This window comes from Eublepharis macularius, chromosome 16 (assembly GCF_028583425.1).
Source record: "Eublepharis macularius isolate TG4126 chromosome 16, MPM_Emac_v1.0, whole genome shotgun sequence".
NCBI lineage: Eukaryota > Metazoa > Chordata > Lepidosauria > Squamata > Eublepharidae > Eublepharis > Eublepharis macularius.
Window position 1 is genome coordinate 22580286 of NC_072805.1, and position 19636 is coordinate 22599921.

Here is a 19636-nt window from a genome sequence, read left to right on the forward strand (position 1 = left end):
CCTCTTGGAAAAAAAGCGGGGAAAGCCCAAGAAGGAGCCAGACAGAGGCTGAAGCCATGTTTCTCAGATTTATCCCAATTTTTCTGGGACTCTGGAGCTGAGTTCCCAGGACAGAGCCCAGATTCTCCAATTTGATTCGGGAAAGCTGGATTAGCTGGATGAACAAAAATCTGGCTTTCCCTCCTAATATCAGATAGCACACCCTTACTTAAAAGTTTCTAGCTTTCTCTGCCTTTCTCTGATACCTTGTTACCCTTCCTTCTTTTTGACCACATGTTCTCGTGTGTCATTGTGTGTGACAGGGTTCCCAACACGGCCTTGGCAAATGCTTGATTTGTGGGGCAGTACTTGGAGAGGGCAGAGTTTGGGGACAATGTGATGTCACTTCTGGGCAACAACCTAGGCTACCTCCCCTAGTCTCTATGGTCTTTATTCATAGAGGATCACTATGTGGAGGCCATTTTTTCACCCACTCCTCTGCAGGAAATTGGGTTTGAAGTCAGAAAAATCCCCACCCTGCGAGTAAATGAGAAAACCTCCTTGTAACAAATATTCTCCTATATAGCCAGCATCCTCTCTCCCATCTTTACCTAGTAGAGAATCACTTGGTTTAAAAAAACCTAGATGATTCTTGCTCCCTCCACTAAATACTTTGTATTGCTTTGCCCCTGGCCCCAAAAGCAGGCCTACTTTTTTCCTTTCTAGCTCTATTGGTATCCTGCCATCTTGGTAACCTGGCAGTGCCGTCCTAAACAGAGTTGAACTCTTCTAAGCCCTTTGACTTCAATGGACATAGAAGGGCGCCTAGGACGGCATAGTGAAAGGAAGAAGGAAACTCCTGTTTGGCAACCTTTTGACTAATTAATATTCACCTTTCGAAACTATACATTTTTACATAGATAACTGGGCAGAAGTGTCTTTTCATCCCAGCACCTATCTGGTGGAACAGGCTCCAATTTTGACGATATTTTCAGAGGTGATGTAAGACTGACTTAACCCAGCCTGCTTTTTTGCCGATCGGCAAATTAGGAGGGGTAGAGGCTCAGATGAGTTCCAAGAAGACTTGATATCAGTATTTAAATCATGCTGTTTTATTCTGTTTTCTATTGGTGTTTTTATTATCTTTTTATATAACATTACAACCCATCTTGAATTTTTTGTTAGAAAAAAAAGGGGGCAATTTTTTTTGACATAAATTAAAAGTTCAAAACGGTCAGATAAGTAAGACACGGGCTTTTCTTTTTTAATGATTCACATATCATCGAAACACAGCATACCACGCTTTCGTTGACTTCCAAGCCTATTTTGCCAACTCTGACTTCTGCAAAGACGCATGTCCAAAGCCCTAGAGTATTGAATGACATCAGCAAACCCCTATCATGATCTTTGTGCCGTCGGATGGGACACTGAATGCACACAGATGGAAAAGGAAACTGTTGTCTTGGGATTTTGTGATGTCCCTTGTGAAGTCACTAGACCCACTCCCTGAGGAAACCCAGCCTTGAGTCCTCATTTTTTTCTCCCTTGCTCTTCCTTACAACCATTCTTTCCATTCCTTGCTAGCGTGGCATCTCATGTTCTGCTTCTGCAACCTCAAACAAATTTCACCCATGAAAATCCAATTCGGATCTTGTTCCAGTCTGTAAAATCCGAACCCACCCTCAGTTCCAGTCACGACAGGATTCCTACAGGGACCATCTGTCCCTGTAATGAATCTCTCATTCCTTGCAGACATGCTAATGCTACAGCTGAAGTGTACGATTGGCTTCCCACGGGCTGGGTGTGCCGAAAACTATTGATTTACTTCTGAGTGCTGAGGAAGTCGGCTCCAGAAAAATGAGAAAATGACAAGATTTCAGTAGAGAATTCCTCCTTCGCCCTCTACAGGGCGGGCCTCAACCATGCAAAGTTCACATTCATTTCCTTTAATTTCTCTAGTGAGTGCTAGCAAGGTTCAACCTTCCTAAACCCACACATTCTGAATTTTGCTGCTAAGTCCAGATAGAAGTGTGTTGGTGGTATCTGCCTTGAGGATGTAGGAAAGACATACTACACATTCGTCAAATTTCAATTATTTTTCTTTATGACTTTGTGTTAGGGCTGAGCTGAAATGGGAGAGACCATGACAATTGGCACGTAATATAGAATTTTTCTCCCATTCTGAATGGAGGGCAGGAAGCTCTCACTCTCATTTAGCTGTACAGTGTTGTTATAATATAGCCAAATCTGATTGGCTTCAGTGACACAAGCACACTGGCTCATGGTCCCTGACTTGGCAGAAGGAGAAATTTTTTAAAAAATTGCATCAAAGCAGCTGCCTAAAAGGAATAAAACGTAAATGGTGAAAAAAAAGTGTTTCGGGTTTTTTTTGCAGGAGTCTTTCAGTAAACAATTTGGGTCTTTCAAGATCCCATTTCTGAATATGAAAACATGCTTGCCTATGAAATTTTGTCTATCTGAACGTTTAATGCTCCTGATCAAAATTAACAGGTTATGTGTGTGTGCACACACATGCTAAGACTGCTATCCCTGCTCTGGCAAACGCTGGGAGCTATTTTGGGTAGTGAGTGAGGAGGGTGGAGTTTGGGGGAGGTGATGTCACTTACTCCATGCCCCTCTAGGAATTCTCCCAATGTCTATGGTCTTTACTACAGAGATTAAAGACACAATGTCACTTCCGGGTACATGCTCCATGAATTCCTCCAATCTCTACAGAAAAATTGCGGGGGGGGGGGGGGGTTAGAGCGTCACCATTGATGCATCACCGTTAACACACATCCATTTTTCTCATGCTGCTAAATTAATGAGGGATTAACAGTGGAAGATTGCCCACTGCTGCCACCAAGCCAATGGCAGCCATAGGGCACGCACACACAAATACACAATATCTTACACACAATGGACTTCATCAGCTGACAACAGGGAATAGTGTGTGTGTGTGTGGGGGGGAACAGTGCCATTATTGCACAGGTGTCTACAAATACACCACTTAATTTTGCTTGCAGGGATGCACAAGTGTAAAAAAACCCTCTATGCTAGGGGTTGCCATAAGTCAGCTATGATTTGACAACACTCTCCACCACCAGGCAACATGAACCCCTTCACTCAGAAGTGCTTTTCCTTTGCCCCAGGGCTGTATTATTCATAAGGCTGAGTGGGCCGAAGCCTAGGGGCCCCACAGGGACTAGGGGCCCGTCAATTTTTTTTGATGAGGCACACCTCCACATAAATTACAATTAATTGATTCCCTTATATAACCTCTATTAATAAGATAATTAACTGCTTTTTAATTGAAGTGAAACAAATTGTCTCTTATATTAAAACAATTATCCATAAATTATTTATTTTCAATAAATAATAAAAAATTTATTCACTTCAAAATATTACAGTATGAAACAATTATACCCACAAAATGTGCTTTCCTGAAGAGTTCTACTCAAGCAATAAAAATATTTTAAAATGGTGAATAGAATTCTTCAGGAGACCCTCAAAATGGATACAGGGCTATGTACTGTGGTCTAGTACCTACCGTACCAGGGTCAGGATGTCAGCTGTAGTGGGGTGAAAGACTGAAGTGCCGGAGGGGGCCCCAAATACCTGAAAACCTAGGGGCCCGGCCATGGGTTAATATGGCCCTGCCCACACTTGACATAAAAAAGCTCTTGCTATGATGCTAGAGTCTAACAAAACCTTCAGAGGCTTGACAAAGAAAGGAAATGTATGGAACAGCTTGTTATCTACACTTACAAAAACTGGAGGGCCTGAGAGAAATCATAAGGGGAGAAGATCGATTCTTTGAAACATTCCTTTCCTGCCCAGCATCTGAGCCTGAGCAGGCTGTTTTTTGTACTGATCCCAGCATTTCATGTCTCTTGGAGGATGCTTAATACTCATCAGGGGTCTACCTCTTCCTTGCAGCAAATTTAAGTCATATTTTCCTGCTTATATGAGGAGTTCTTGTGGCTGATATGAGGAGTTCCTGTAGTGGTTAGAATAGCGGGCTAGGATCTGGCAGGTTTGGGAAAGCACATATGACATTGGCGGTTTACCATTTATATTAACAGCTTATATTGAAGGAAGCCATGTTTTTTATTATTTTTATTTTAACTATGAGATCAGACTGGAAGAGAGTCAACACCTTTCACCTCTTCATTCATCACAGAGAAGGGATTTTCTTGCTAATGCTTTGCTTGTAGTTTTTGGGCTGGAATGTGTCTTTTCAGTAGGCTCAGCCCCAAGACATATCTTGCAGTCTCTATACCGACCTTCATGGTTCTACATGCCTAAGGACCAAGCAACATTCTTCTGTCCTTAAGAGAGACTAACGGCGAGTTCAGCTGTACTTAATACCGAAAAACACAATTATACCAAGCCAGACTCATCCCACAAAGGAGACATTTGGATCACAAACCTTGATGCATTCCCTGAAACGTTCCACTCTTGCTTCCATTCCCTTTTGGCAAATATTCCTCTCCTTGGGCCCTGGCGCCAACCTTAACGCATCTGTCCTATGCTTCCTCACATCCCTGGCAGTTCCATATTTTGCTCATTACAGAAAAAAGATTTGATGGGGGTGTTAATTTATTTTTAATGGCACTCTATGTGGAATTCCTTTACTACTGCAGAAAACATCTCCGCCAAAGAACCCACAGAAAAACGATGATGACAAAAATTGCTCAAAGTTTCCTATTGGCAGAATCATAGAAATTTGTAGTAAATTTTTAAAAATTCAAATTACTGATTTTTTTTTTGCTTTGTCATTGATTCAAAATAACAGTATATGGAATAAACAATATAGGAGTGGTTTACGAGTTGCATTTCACTTTGGTAAGCTTAAAAAGTGCTCCGCAACAAATGATAAATAAAAGCAATACAAAGAAATCAATCATTTGTCAAAACCTAAAATCAATATTGATAATTATTTTGATTTGTTGTTCTACTGTGCACTGTGTTTTTTCTTGAGGATACAGCTCTGGCACCAATATTAAACTTTTTACAAATTAGTTCTTATGTTGTGAGCTTTGTTTTGCTTTACAGCAGTAGATATTTTCCCATCCCTTAGGGGAAACTAAGTTTCCATCATCCATTTTTCTGCTGAGAATGAAATGCATTGCAAAGGACTCAAAGCAGCACTGGTAGGAGCATTCACTGCTGGGGAGGGGGAGCTCAATAACCAAGCTTAAGGTTGTCAACTTCCAGGTGTTGGCTGGAGATTAGGGTTGCCAGCCTCCAGGTAGTGGCTGGAGATCTCCTGGGATTACAACTGGTCTCCAGGCCACAGAGATCAGTTCACCTGGAGAAAATGGCTACATTGGGGGATGGAATTTATGGAATTATGCCATGCCAAGGTCCTTTCGCTCCCCAAACCCCACTTTCTCTAGTTTCTCCAGGTTTCATCCCCCAGATCTCCAGGAATTTTCCAACTTGGAGCTGGCAACCCTACTGGAGCTCCATAGGAATCCCAACTGATCTCCAGACTACAAAGATCAGTTCCCCTGGATAAAGTGGCTGCCTTGGAAGGTGGACTGTATGGCATTGTACCTTGCTGAGCTCCCTCCTTTCCCCCAAATCCCACCCTCCAAAACCATCAGGAATTTCCCAACTTGGAAGGGGCAACCCTAAGTGGGCTCGCTGGGCCTACTAGTCACCTCATGCAAACTAAACTTTGTCCTAGCAGGCACACTCAAATGTCACCTGCGGCTGGGTGCTGAAGGCAAAGGCTAGCAGCAGTAGACAAGTTAACTTTTGGGCAGCTAGTCAACCATCTCCAACCATCAGAGTTCTGAGGAAAGCTGCTGGAAAATTACTGTCCTGTAATCAGGGTTCTCAAAACATGAAGCAGGCCTCAGTGCGGAGGTGTGCAATGAGGGGAAGAAGGAGCTCTCTTCCTCCCGAGTCAAATTGAGGTTACATTTTAGCCAGGTTGCCAGATCTTAACTATCAGCCTTTTACCCTCCTTATCAGAGACTGAAGTGGTCAACTTCAGACTGAAGGCTGCAGGGGTGGGTGCAGGGGTGAATGGTGGCACATTTTCTCCATTTAAAAAGTCCATGCCCACAGAAAACTAGCACGTGTGAGGAAGAGGTTGCCTAGCCGTCTCACTGTCATACTAGCTTTCCTTGTGAAGGGAGAGGGGGCCGTATAGAGGCCCTACCCACAGCGTGAAGTACTCCAACTGGTTTTGTGAGCCCTACTTCCGTAGGCATCCTCTATGTCTCCTTCTCACTGCCTTCATACTAGGTGTAATTCTGCCAGCTGAGCCTTGATTTCATTAAGACCCATTTCTTCCCAACACATCTCACCAGGTTTAAGAAGTCTTGCTCTGCTCTTAATAACATGATGTTATGAGGGATCAAAAAACAACAGAATAGGACATCTGCCCTGCACGGGGAGACAGAGCCAAGCTTCAAAAGCTATAGTGTGGTTGTTCTTGGACGTTCTACCCTTACCAATATTCCAAGATTTGGAGGAGGGATTGAGAAGAAATGGGGGAATAGGTTTTCAAGTTAGCTAGCATCCCCAGGCTGGAGGGAGGTCTCCTCATGAGCAATCGCCTGCTTATGAGAAACAGCTGAACTTATGAGCTGTGACAAGGAATGCTGCATATAGCCCTAGACAGAGAGCCATATCAAAAAGCCAATGAAGGTATATCATGGCCCTTTCTGATCAGAGAAAGAAATAGGTGCTTGTGAGGAGCAGCGCATGTGTGTTCTGCGTACCCACTTGACTTTTCCAGAATGAAGAAAAACTAGAGAAGTTTTTTTAAAAAACCAACATGTCCCTAAGGCTGAACTTGCTCTTTGTCTCCTAGAAGATACAGAAAGTATAACAAAGCTGAGCATCAGTGAAGAGGGGTGGTGAAGCAGGGGGAGGAAATATTGACCTTCTCAACCCTACTGCATCCTGGAGGAGGAAATTTGGGGTTGGGGAGTTCTCAATCACCCCCCCCCCCCAAGTCTAAATAAGATTCCAAACTGGTAACACTTGGTAATACTATTGCAGGGTAGAATGATTTACAATACTCTCTTCAGCCACCTCAAATGACAAAACTTATGTGAAAGGTCAAGATCCCGGGAAACGGGTTTGTGTATATACAGGTCAGATAAACAGTCCTGAAGAACTCATATCGTGAAGGAAATCATCACAGTCTGGGGTCTGCCACTAAATGCCATTGTTGGAAGCAGGGCTTTTTTTCTGGGAAAAGAGGTGGCGGAACTCAGTGGGTTGCCCTCGCCAAGGGCAATCTAAACTCCCCTCCGTCTGGAGATCAGGGGGCGGGGCCACCAGCCATGTGACCATTTTCAAGAGGTTCTGGAACTCCGTTCCACCGCGTTCCTGCTGAAAAAAAGCCCTGGTTGTAAGCAAGATCTATATGCTGCCAGGAAATCCATACGCTGTTGTTCAAGCTGTGTGGGATGAATAGCATTGTCCAATTTTAGCCTCACAACAACCTTCAAGGGCAGGCTAGGCTGAAGGACAGCCCAAAGCCACTCTTTAAGTTTCATGGTAGAGGAGGAATTTGAGGCCACCTCTGTTTCCATTACTGGCTATCTGCATGGCGGGAAGTGTAACAACAGGTTGCTTAGCAACTAGCTGTGAGCTCGCTTACTGTTTCCAGGTTATAAAGGGGTGCAAATGCATACACAGGATTCCATCCTAACCAGCCAATATTTTACTGTTCTGCCCAGTATGACCATTTCTAACCAATTAACCAGTGCAGTAGTCTGGAAAAGCCAGGAAACTTTGCCCCTGCTAAGCAAGATCCTTCACTTCCCTGTTTCCACCTGACCCTGATCCATAAACTTTTGAAATAAAAACCCCTCTGCATTCATGCCCTGCTCCCTAGAAACCCCCGGAGTATGAATGCGGCAGAATCTTTTCTTCTTCTTTTCTTTTTAGATTCTACTTCTTGGGCCACATCTGATTCTAATTTATAGGCTGTGGTTTTCAGAATGAGTCACTGATGTTTGTTAGCAGCTTGTTAGGCCTGAGTGCAAGCTCTTGCAAAGAGGGCCTTATCTCCTCGTACTTTGACCTGTTATTCAGAGGAAGGGAGAGCAGGCGGAGATTACACACTCACAAAACATCTCCTGTTGCAGGGGGAACCAGGCCCAATCTGCCTGTTGCCCAGGCAACCGGCCTCCAGCCTCAAGGCTGAAAAAAATATATTTGTCCATGTGTAATAAAAATCTGTAATCTCGCATACTCTGCCCAACCATCCCAACATAAGCAAAAGCTTAGGGTTGACAGCCTCCAGGTAGTGGCTGGAGATCTCCTGGTATTACAACTCGTCTCCAGGCTACAGAGATCAGTTCACCTGGAGAAAATGGCTACTTTGGGGGGTGGGCTCTATGGAATTATGCCATGCCAAGGTTCTTTCCCTCCCCAAACCCCACTTTCTCCAGGTTTCACCCCCCAGATCTCCAGGAATTTCCCAACTTGGAGCTGGCAACCCTACAAAAGCTTGTCCCCCCAAAACCCCAGAGATGTCTCAGACAGATCAGCTTTTTTATATTCCCTCCTAGCTATCTCAAAAACTCAGCACCTCATCAGTCAATTATGAACATTCATCTCCTAAGCGGGGAGGGGGGCACCTTCTCAGATCAGTTTCCAATTTAGCAAGACCGTTTTGCCACTGAGTCACATTCAAAGCAATTACAATGCCAAATCAGATTAAAAGGAATGGCTGTCACTCCTGATCTCTTGGCCTTTTTATTTCCTCCACCTTTCACAGCCACAACTGTTCCTTGTCCCCCCCCCCCCTACACACTTCCTCATCTACTACAGTCTTCCAGAGACGGGAGAAACAAATTAAAAAAAAATCTGTTTACCTACCTATTTTGCTCCCCCTTCTTTGGCAAAACGTGCTATTTTCCTGGGGTTTCAGCCCAGCATCACCATAAATGGCTGTGAAATAGCCTCCTCTCCCCAGCGTACCTGCATCATCAGTGTCGTCAGCAAAAAAAGAGATGTGCCCAGCCTGAGAAACGTGCTTGTTTCAGAAAAGCTGCTGCAAGACCCTCAGGGAGGCTCGGGTACCGAATGCAGATGCGACGCACACGCAGGCGGCTTTAAGAAAGCAAGATGGGGAGGAGGAGGAAGAGGGGAAACAGCTGGCTGCTGGATTACGAGAAACAGAACTTTACAGCGCCGATTCCCTTGTTTTCACAGGGAGGTGTTCCATTTCAGAGCAACAGTTTCTATCCAGAATGAATTCAAATCTCCGCACATCAAATGCAGCACAAAGCTCTCAAAGCAGATCCCTTTTACACAAGAATACCTTCACTTTGAAGTGGCTACAGACAATGAATCATCCTTCTCTTCCCACGATCCCACCCACCTGTCTCTACTATTCCGATTTCCAGAGAAGGATTGCAGATTTCACATCAGCAGTCTATTGTATTAGCATGTTCCCATCCTTCCGAAATGCTGGTAGCAGCATTTTTTAAAAAAGGTTAGGCTGAGAGAACGGTCTAAGGCTGGCCAGCGAGCTTTATAACGCTGTGACTAAGTTATAAACAGTGGGTTGGATTCAGCCTTCTATTCCGCTGGTAAAAAAGGAAGGGGTTCCTTTTAACCATCACATCTGTCTATTCTGGGGATCATCGGACCTAAACATGGGACTACAGTAAAGCAGAGAACTAGACAATGCTGAGTGTAAAAACTGTCTGGATCCAACCTGTCCATTACCTATGGAACTGTATAGTTGTAACCCCTCTGAACCCCTCCCCAGCCCACTCCACAAGCAGTATTTATTTTATTTATTTATATTTCATCCTGACAGTAGCATCCTGAGAGCAAACGGAAGGATTCTACCATTTCAGATTAAATATGAAGAATGCCATTTTAAAAAGCCTGACAAGTCTAAAACTGGCACATTAAGGAAAGAGGTTCTAGATCACACTGTTCCCTAACATATTTATTTTCTGCTTGCAGATCTCCCAGGTGAGCCTGATCTCATCAGATCTCAGAAGCTAAGCAGGGTTGGTCTAGGTTAGGAATTGGAAAGGAGACTTCCAGCAAAGACCAGCATTGCAGAAGCTAGTTTCTTGCCCTGCAAACCCCACCAGGGGTTGCCATAAGTCAGCTATGACTTGAGGGCACTCTCCACCAGTGAATTTGTTTACATCAGGTAACATTAAAAATGGTAGTCTGCTTCTGCAGTCTGAAGTAGTATGATTCTTTTTACCACTTCATTCCCATCTCCTTCTGCTGCATAGGTTATGGCAGGCCCCTTGCTGGAAACACACACAATGTTTTGGGGTGATAAACTGCATAAGCTAATTGTGCCTTGTAATGGAGAAGTCTTATATTGAGATGGGGCACGAACTGGGAAAATAGTGGTTTGTGGTGGTTCGGGGTTCATTGTGTTTCATGAACCACGAACCAGCATGAAATTGCCCAGTTTGTGAACCGGTTTGTTTGGTTCGTGAATATGTCACTTCCGGGGCAGCAAGTCTGCAGAAAGCCCCACCCCCATTGCCTAGGAAACTGACTGATTGGCACCTGGCTGTCTGCAGGGATGAACTGAAAAACGAACCAAACGAACTGCCCTAAAAATTGTCGCGGTTCGTCAGAAATTCTCTCCAACAAAACACCAGTTTGTGAACCAAAAAGCAGCCTGGTTCATGACAAACTTTGGTTCATATTTCAGTTCATGCCCACCTCTAGTCTTATATTATTCTAACAATATCTTATCACAATGTTTAATATTTATAAAGCTTCCCTCCATGTTTCACATATATAATCTGAGGCATTTTTAAAAAATTATTCATTTTAAATTTTTTATCCTATTTAGGGGCCCTCAAGGTGGTGAACAGTTAAAGAGGAATTTTAAAAATCAGCTTTTATAAACAATACATAGATATAAAACAGCAATTAAAATTAAATAAACAGAAAGGAGAGTGAAGAAGAGAAATTAACAAACCAAACCCAGAGTATTCATTGGCTGGCAAAAGACAATGGTTGAAGGGGACAGGCTACTTTTCCTGGGGAGCAAATTTCATAGTTTTGGTGCCATGACGTTATAAACTAGTTTGGCAGATAGAGGCTTAGATATATACCGGCTTGCCTAAGCAAATCTACCACAAAATAAAGTTTGAGGCAGGGATTCCTTTCACCAGGGCTTTTTTTCTGGGAAAAGAGGTAGTGGAACTCAGTGGGTTGCCCTCTTGAAAATGGTCACATGGCTGGTGGCCCTGCCCCCTGATCTCCAGACAGAGGGGAGTTTAGATTGCCCTCCGCGCTGCTGGAGTGGTGCAGAGGGCAATCTAAACTCCCCTCTGTCTGGAGATCAGGGGGCGGGACCACCAGCCATGTGACCATTTTCAAGAGGTTCCGGAACTCCATTCCACTGCGTTCCTGCTGAAAAAAAGCCCTGCCTTTCACTCACAATCCACACAGTTAACCTATAATTAATAGAAATAAAATCTTTGCACATCAGAGACATCCTTATATGCAGAACAAGGCAGGTCGAATTCGCAGTTCTTGAGAACTTACTAAAACAATCTTCCCAGAAGCACCTGTGAACGGGTCCCTAAGTAAAGGAACAGTCTTACAAAATTACAATAGACCTATAATGTGAGTGAGTCGTCACTGTGACCTAGAAACCTGTAACTTCTTAATATGTTATTCATATGTTATTCATCAGCTGATCACCAGAGCTATGCAGAACAACTGCTGCCTAACCGAATGTTGGGATATGGGGATATCTCAGCCAGCAATTCCAACAGAACTCACACGGTTAGTAGCAGCAGCTCTGTTTTCTCGGAACACAAGAAGGGCTTAAGGCATTCAGGACTCAGCTGCACAGCGCACGAACATGAAACGCATCATGCGATTGTGACATCAAATGTTGTAGATGATTGAAGAACCCACAGAAACCACACCCAGAGCTAGTAAAGCCCTAAACCATGCTCAAGGCTCTTTCAGCACTTGGGAGGCCATCAGAGTGCATGGACTGAAGAATACAGAGGGGGAAAACGAGCACACTGTTGCTGTAGGTTATGAAGACTGAACAAGTGTCTTGTTAACAGGCAGTGGCGGGGAATCAAACTTTGCTCTTATGCGGTCAAGATCAGAGTGAGCCATAAGCAGAGAAGGTCACAGACGTCAAGTCTACATTGGGAGATTACCACGAGCTCTAATTAAGACAAGTTTCTTGCCATCGAGCATAATCACAGCTTTTCTGTTATGCTTGTACATTCCCCTTTGGCCCTCCCACCTCCCTGTACACAAGTCTTCCAATTGGCTGTGATGTCTGATTGATGTAGGTGCTTCAGCAAATGGCAGCTGGATTCAACTGGTCAGTGGTCACTCAGTCTCTACCCAGTAGACAAGGAGGGACCTGTGAGGGAATTGCACAAGCACAGCAAACAAAAAACCCATGTTCATGCACAGGACCAACAACTTCTGCTTAATTTTGTCGTGACATATAAATGCAGTCCCACAATTAAGACCTTATAGCTGTTTAATAAAATGTAAGATTTTGCATGAGAAAACCACCAAGTGGGATGCTAGAAGTGATGGATCAGGGATGCGGGCTAAAATGGTCACTTTTTTGGCACTTGTCCTGTTCTTTTCCTTTAAACGACATTCAAATGTGGGAAAGAGGCAGGCAAAAAATATTTCCTGGCAATATTTCATGGAAAAACTTCAAACATATGCACATCAGACTGAAGTTAAAAGGAAAAGTTTACTTGACTTTGCACAAGAGCAAAGTAAAGTAAAATGTTAGCACCCTAGTACACCAAAGAGCAAACAGCCCCCAAACCAGCAGATCTTTTACCTTGCTGGCTTTAGCTCACCTGTTCTGCAAGATCACTAGAGCAGCAGCCTTCCAAAGAAGTACTGTTCCCCGCCCCCCTCGGTTTTGGTAGCGACTCAGTCCACTTATGTGTATGAAGGAACCCATTGGTTTTCCTGTATGCAATCCATAAAAGACTCAAAGGCTGGAAGACTTCACAGACTGGAAATAAATCTGCCAGCCAGAATATCTAACTTTTAGACTTTAAAGGGGCCAAAATTTTAGAAACTGCCAAGTCCATACTGGGTTTTGGAAAAACCATTCTTCAAAATAATTATACCTAGGTCACCCAGGTCCACAAATAGTTTTTTAATACCAATCTGTGGATAATGATGTCAGTGGGGTATGTAAGTGCACGCAGAAGAACAGCTGCACTGTAACAGGGAAGCAAAATTACTGGGTGCAAAAAAATGAATAAGCTCATTTGTAAATTTTCCAACGACTTTTGAATGCACATGTACCTCAGGGGGAACTACACAGTGTATAAATTGAAAAATCATTATTCTGTCCAGGCAAATAGGGGGGCAAGCAGCTTCTCCATGATCGGGAAACATAAATGGAAAGTATTCTTACACCTCCTGCAAGTCCATTAAGTCTGGTGCAAGTTGAAAGAAATTGAATTCAATCAAAATATTGATTTCTTAATTGAACTGTTGAGTGGCTAACCCTTAGGAAGAAACATTTTTTATGTTCAAATTATATTGGAAAATTTGGACACAGGTTTCATGAGTGAACCAAATTTGTCACACATTTGCCATGAAAGTTTATCCATCAACAGAATTAATACATCAATATTCATACTAAGTCTGATACCTTTTCAATGTCAAGCTAGAAATATATGGATAGTAAACATTGCTTCTGCCTTGCCATCATTTAGGGTTAGTACACCAAACTCATATAAGAACTTGTTTGAAGTCAAGAATCTCATGAAATAAGGGGTTAGATCCAACCCATTTTTATCCCTATTTAATCTTGCCCAATTCCCCTATCTTTTTTCCATGTTAGGACCCAAGATCCCCAAGCATGGCCTTTTCAGATGGACAGAAGGGATCTTTCCTTCCCTTTTCACCAACAGAAAAGCTAGTTGGACACAACCCAAAATCTGTAATATGAAAATATAATATAAGTGGGTTCTTTTCTAAGGAAATAAGTTTTCCGTGAAGTAGACCTTGTTTAAATTATCGGCAAGGTGGGAGCATCCGTTATAGGAAAATGGAACAATGTTATCACAACAAGCTTTAAAAATCAGAAAGTGCAGGAAAAAAACACTCCTTGAACATACCCTTCCAAATATGGAAAGCACCATGTTAACACATGGCACAACTCTAACCAGAAATTCAATTTTTCCCCACCCAGTCCAGCGCAGCTGACTCCCAAGTAAATATGCATAGCGCTGTACACTGTCCAAGCACTCAATGAATGCTCCCAACTAGTCCTCTTTAAAAAAGGGGGAGGGGTTGGCCATCTCCCTACTTTGACATACATTAATTATCCAAGATTATCCATCAACAGAGTTGATGCACCTATATTCATACTACGGCTGATAGCTTTTCAATGTTTAGCCAACAGTACCCAGACAGTAAAAAACATAAAATGGGAACATTACGTCCTAATGTACAATAAGAGGGTGAAAAAATTAACAAATACCCTGTTACGCCATTTTAAATACAGCTGAATCCAAAACAGTTTAGACAGTAACGCGATTACGCAGAAATCTGTTCTAGTCGCTACACATTGTAACCAGGATTTTGTTAGAACTTTCATAAACAAAGAGAGAAGAATGTATACCTCTTGGATCATGAGGCACAGTCAAACATCTAGAGAGGGCCCTACTGACCATATAAACAGGATCCAAACAAGACTCTGAGAGAGAGGGTGTGAAGTTCTGGGATGGTGATTTTCCCGATGAATACTGACAGGAAGCAAAAAGCTTCCGTGAAGCGAAGCTCCCTGGTGAAACTTCAGCAATGAGGTATTATTTCCACGACAGAAAGTCATGTCGGGCCAATTCTTTTGAGTCCAAAGATTTTGAAGACACATTTTTACTCGGATTTAAAGGCCACAAATGCCTTTGACATCATATGCGATTTCATTTAAAAAAAAAACAAAATACAAATTTCCATTCACTTCACATCCCTATTTATAACCATTACCATGGTGACAGTGTTGCAAGGTGCTTCACAGAAAGACTTTGCCACAGCCCCTACCAACTCATCCTTCCCTCTTTGCCAGTGAGAAAATAAACATGCTGAACCTCTATTGCTAAATCTACATGTCTGCATTCTCCAGACTGGGTTTTATGCTTTGACTTCCCTTCTGAACTCTGTCCAAAGAACTCATTTCAGCACAGCTAATGCTTGGGTGTATCCAGTGGGAGGGCCCTTTTATTTATTTATAACCCACTTTTGTCTCCACCTGGGGACCAAAGAGGCTTACAGTATCATTTCCCCTCTTCCATTTTATCCTCATAACAACTACTGTGAGGCTGACAGAGTGACTGGCCCATAGTTATCTAGTGAACTTCTGTGGCAGAATGAAGATTCAAACCTGGGTCTCTCAGATCCTAGTCTGAGATCTTTTTTTTTAACAGCAGGTCCTCCATGGTAGATCACAGACTTACTTTGAAACTCCTCCTCAGTTTCAAAAGCAATTTGCCAACTGGCACGGGAGAGAAATTGGGGGCTATAATGTCAGAAACACAATATGCCTGAAACTCACTGTGTGTTTCTTTAAGGCTTGGTCAATGGGAATAGTTTCTACCCACTTCCCCATTCCAAGTTATACTCACTCAGCTACAGCCCTTGACCCAGATATATGGCGCTTTGCCATTATAAAAATAGGCTCTAAATGAGCAGAATATGTGTATATTTTGCTTTTTGGATCAAAATTGGCATGTTCAATAGGGAAAGATTTTTTGATGCCAAAAAAGATGTGCTAAGTTCAAAACTGCTTAGGTAATTTGTCATCCAAATCCCCAAACAAAAAACAACATACAGGGAGTTTTAAAAAAAATGTTTTGAGAACGACTCCTGGGAGCTGTGCCTGGTCCATGAATTAATAAGTTCTCCAGCCAAGAATCTCCAATGTGCAAAAGGTTAGGTAGCCTTTCGTATGCCGCCCTCAGCTAATGTGACTGGTAAAAGTCAATCCTGGTCTTACTTATAGGGTTGCCAAGTCTCTAATGTGTCCCACTGGTGGTGGTGCGGGGGTGTTATTTACCAGGAGCAGCATCTTTGCACATGCACAAAAGTGTGCATGTGCTCTTGCCCCAATGTGATGATGTCACTTCCAGAAGTGATGTCATTGCAGTGGTGGTGGGAGCGCTGTTGTGCTTTACACAGGGCCACTTCAGCTTGTCTGGGGCCAAAATCATCCCCCGTGAAGCACAGGAGCACTCCTGCCACCAGTGTGATGACATCACTTTCGGAAATGAGATTGTCGTGCCCTGCTGACAGCACGCCTGCTGCACACTTGCCCCGGTTGCCTGCTGGTAGTGGGCAATCACAAGGTGGTTTGCCACCGATCTGTGGGCAATGAGTTTACCGGCCATTGGAGGGCAACTGGAAACCCAGCTATAATCACACAGTCTGCAGCTTATACAATTTATATAAAATACAAAGGTGCCTAAGCTTTTGCTCAGCCTATTTCTGAAAAGAATTTGTGTGTGTTTTATTTGAAAACAAAATGGCATACAGTTTTATGTAACCATTATGTTGGCTGGGTATGCCAGAGCCAAGATGCCTTCTTTGCTTCCTTCTGAATACATACCAATACAACCCTCACATTATTTGATGGTGGGGGATTATAAAGCCATTTCAATGGGGACTAGTAGCATGGCCTGTTGAAATGTTTTTGAAATACTGATGTCAATACATTTATGACTGGATTCAGTGAGTGTTTATTTGCTTCCTAACTAGGGTTGCCAAGTAGTGTCTGGCAACTGATGGGAGGATTGGGGGGGGCGGAATCCCAGGAGAAAAAAATAAAAATAAGGACTTCTCTGTTTACAGGAAGTTCTTATCGTAGAGTGCAGATGATTCCTAGAGCTACCTGGAAACTATGGTAAGAACGTCCAGTTTTACCACAGAGCATTTCCCAGTTTTGTCCTTTGTTACTTCTGAGTAGCTCTAGGAATTGCCTGAACTCAATGGTAAGAACTTGCCTTACCTCAATGGAAAGAACGTCTGTTCCTACCCAGGATCAGAAAAGTTGACTGCCTCCTCTATAGCTCCTTGACTCAGCCAGGAGAATAGCAGGCAGGCATGCCATCTTGAGGGTTGGAAAATTACTTTTGAACCCAAAATTCATTCCCCTGATTTGAAGCGGATGAGGCTTCCTATCTGCCAGTTTCTCTTAGAAGCAGCTAACCATTCAGTTAACCAAATGCGTCCAGAAATGAAATACTAAACCTCCAACATTCTCAGGGTTTCATGCTGTCTTAGAAACACACTCTGGAACCTCTCAACTTAATGTCCCATCTTTGACTTTGCATCTCCTATAAGTTCCCTGAAACCCTGCCAAATATACTCCAAGGAAAATAACTCAATGTTAAGCAGAAACTCTTACACAGAATTCAAACAGCCACAAAAGGTTAAAAGAAACAACTTGCTGGCCAAAAGATATCCTGATATAAGATATACTGGCTTTGATTTAAGTGTGTGGGGTGTGTGTGTGTGTGTGTGATATTTTCTGTTCCTTTTTTAAGGAAAAAAAATAAATGCAAGAAAAACAACCCTCTGCTCTTACGTTGTGAATATTTCACAAAGATAGGAGGAACATTTTCTCCCAAAATGCACGTCTCATTTGGATCGTTTTCAAATTATTTTTCTGCTTATCCATATAAATTTTTTCCCATGCTCCCCACATCACAGGGTGGTAGAAAATTTCTGAGATGGCAACTGCAGAGCAGGGGTGAGTTTGTGAGGATATGGTGTGGCGATTTGCAATATCTCCTTTATTTGCAGTTATAAATGCTGACTGCATACAGTCAGCCCTAATCTTTCAAGTGGCACCAGTTACCCCAAAGCAGTATCATATCTTGGGTCCTTCCAAGACTGTTGGGAAAGACCTTCCTCCACTATCGGAACAGACAAACCCATGCTAGATCCTAGATAGGTCAAAGGTTTGACATAAACCAGCTCCGTACATTCCCATGTTCCAAAGTTTGATTCTTGTCAACTCTGCAAGGTTGGGGAAAACCTCTCACGAGACCTCAAGAGAGATGCAGTCACCTACTATAGGCAGCAATAAGTTAAATGATTTAATGGCCTGATTCCATATTAGTCATTTGTTCACTAGGCAGTAGTGATAATACTGTAGTTGTAACAAAACTTTCTGCATCCCAAATAGCCCAGATTAGCCCAAGCTCATGAGAGCTTGGAAGCTAAGCAGGGTCAGCCCTGGTTAGTACATGGATGGGAGACTACCAAGAAAGACAGGTTTGCATGCAGAGGAAGGCAATGGCAAACCACTTCTGCTCATCTCTTGCCCTGAAAACCCCATGAGGGGTTCCTATAAGTAGACAGCAATTTGATGGCATGTTCGTATTATAACAAGATCTCTGGTTCCCCTTCTTATTTTGGGGGAAGCCTATGGCTCCGTGCTGGAGCATCAGGATTAACACCCAGTTAAAGGGATCTCAGGTAGGAAATGTCAGGACTATAGGGTTGCCACGTCCGTCTCACCTTGTGCTGTCCACAAGGATCCTCTTCACACATGCCCCCCGGGGCTGATGCTATGACGTCACTTCCGGAAGTGACATCACAGCACTGGCTGCGCAAGCGCTCCTGCACTCCACACGGGCTCGATTCGGCCCATTTGGGACCCAAATCAGCCCCAAATGAAGCACGAGAATGCTCCCATGACTGGCGCAACAATGTCACTTCCGGAAGTGATGCTGTCGTGCCTGTTGGGAGCATGCATTCCTGAGATGCCTGCCAGTGGTGGGCAACCTCTGGGAGCTTGCCACCTCCTGCCAATCACTGGACGGACAAGGGGGTAAATCCCCAGGAGTTTGCCCGCCACCGGTGGGCACCTGGGAACCCTATCTACCCGCGACCCTAGAGAGCTGTTCCCACTTAGAGGAACCAATACTGAGGTAGGTGAAAGGAGGATTTCACTCAAAATAAGGCTGCTTCATATGCTGTAAGTAGGTATGGATGAAGCGCGGCCTACCATTTCAAGCACAGTCCACCAGCCATGGATTGTGGCTAGCTGGGCGTGACCTGCAGACTGCAGCTGGGAAATCCAGTTTATTGAGTCCTGGGTGGGCTGTCATTTTTTGGCTGAGGAGCTACATTCAGCTAGATGGACCATGTTGTTCAGAACTGAGGCAACCTGAGGCAGTTGAAGGTGCCAGTGGAAGGAAAATGGCATTTTATATATTGATTTGCTTCAGTCGTATCCCATCTTTCTCCCCAATGGGGAGCTTATATTGTCCCCAATAAGCAGCTTATATTGTTTACCTCTCCTCCATTTTACCCTCGCCACAACCCTGTGAGGTAGGTTAGGCTGAGTGTGTGTGACAGGCCCAAGGTCACCCAGCAAAGTTCCATGGCAGAGTGGGGATTCAAACCTGGGTCTCCCAGATCTTTGTCTGATGCTCTAACCATTATGCAGTATTGACTCTCAATGCCAGATGTGCAATGCCCCTGTCTTGCAGAGAGAGGAGGTTCCAAAGCAGCCATGCAGGGCACGGCATTTTACTATTTAGGTTTGCTGTCCTGGGTGACAAAACATCTTGGGCTAGTCTGTAACTTTCACCTGGGCTAGTCTGTAACTTTCACCTGGGCTAGTCTGTAACTTTCACCTTTCACCAGTTTCCAAAAAGAT

General features: G+C 43.5%; 1 protein-coding gene across 4 annotated transcripts in view; it reads right to left on the reverse strand.

Annotated features, from left to right (window-relative positions):
- CMIP (c-Maf inducing protein) overlaps window positions 1-19636 on the reverse strand; it is a 216633-nt gene that overhangs the window by 65113 nt on the left and 131884 nt on the right. The gene's annotated exons all lie outside the window — the stretch shown is intronic.